The sequence below is a fragment of the Myotis brandtii genome, unplaced genomic scaffold (genome assembly GCF_000412655.1).
Source record: "Myotis brandtii unplaced genomic scaffold, ASM41265v1 scaffold158, whole genome shotgun sequence".
NCBI lineage: Eukaryota > Metazoa > Chordata > Mammalia > Chiroptera > Vespertilionidae > Myotis > Myotis brandtii.
Genome location: NW_005355753.1, coordinates 1,270,463 through 1,271,707, shown reverse-complemented (window position 1 = coordinate 1,271,707; position 1,245 = coordinate 1,270,463). Strand labels below are relative to the sequence as shown.

Sequence of the window (1,245 nt, the reverse complement as noted above, 5' to 3'; positions counted from 1 at the left end):
TATCTGCAGTTTTTTTTTTTGTTTTGTTTTTTTTTAATGTTTTTTTTTGATTTTTTACAGAGGGGAAGGGAGAGAGATAGAGAGTTAGAAACATCGATGAGAGAGAAACATCGATCAGCTGCCTCCTGCACATCTCCCACTGGGGATGTGCCCGCAACCCAGGTACATGCCCTTGACCGGAATCGAACCTGGGACCTTTCAGTCCACAGGTCGATGCTCTATCCACTGAGCCAAACCGGTTTTGGCTTTTTTAACTTTTTTAAAAAATTAACTTTTTAACTTTTTAAGTGCCTGTAGTACAGTAGACAGTGTTGTGTGTGGTTTTTTTAATCCTCACCTGAGAATATTTTCCCATTGATTTTTAGAGAGTGGAAGAGGGAGGGAAAGACAGAGAGAAATATCAATGTGAGAGAAACACATCAATTGGTTGTTTCCCACATGTGCCCCGATCAGGGCCCGAGCCAGGGAGGAGCCTGCAATTGAGGTACACGCCCTTTGGTCTGCAGGCCGACACTCTATCCACTGAGCCAAACCAGCTAGGCCTTAATTAGAGTGTTTCACACAAGTTTTTTTTTTTTTATCCAAAAGTAACACTACATCCAGAATAGAAATATATCAAACAGTACAGAAGGGCAGACAAGGAATGTAAGTCTCTCCTACCCTCAACCTCAGCCCTCTTACCTGGGAAGCCACTTTGCCAGATTCCAGAATTTTTCTATGCATATGCAAATGTAGAAATTTTTTTTTTTTCTTAAAGGCAGATGGGAGAATACAGTAGACATTCCCCTGGACCAGTGGTTCTCAACCTTCTGGCCCTTTAAATACAGTTCCTCATGTTGTGACCCAACCATAAAATTATTTTTGTTGCTACTTCATAACTGTACTGTTGCTACTGTTATGAATTGTAATGTAAATACCTGATATGCAGGATGGTCTTAGGTGACCCCTGTGAAAGGGTCGTTCAACCGCCAAAGGAGTCGCGACCCACAGGTTGAGAACCGCTGCCCTGGATTTTTTTTTCAGGAGTTCTTAGAGTTTAGAGATCATTCCATAGTGGGTGTGTGTGTCTTTCCTGCTTCCCCGGCTCTGTGGTATTCCATCGTGTAGAACATGCAGAATTTACTGTGCCCGGGTGATGTGTTTAGCTCTTGGACTCCCCCGTCTGCAGTGCTGCAGCGGACGCCCTTGCACCTCCGTGCACATGGGCAGGCGCACCTGCAAGAGAGGCTGGGCCCGGGCGGGTTC

The 1,245-nt window shown here is 44.7% G+C and overlaps 1 protein-coding gene across 3 annotated transcripts in view; it reads left to right on the top strand.

Annotated features, from left to right (window-relative positions):
• LCMT1 (leucine carboxyl methyltransferase 1) overlaps positions 1 to 1,245 on the top strand; it is a 47,391-nt gene that overhangs the window by 38,775 nt on the left and 7,371 nt on the right. The gene's annotated exons all lie outside the window — the stretch shown is intronic.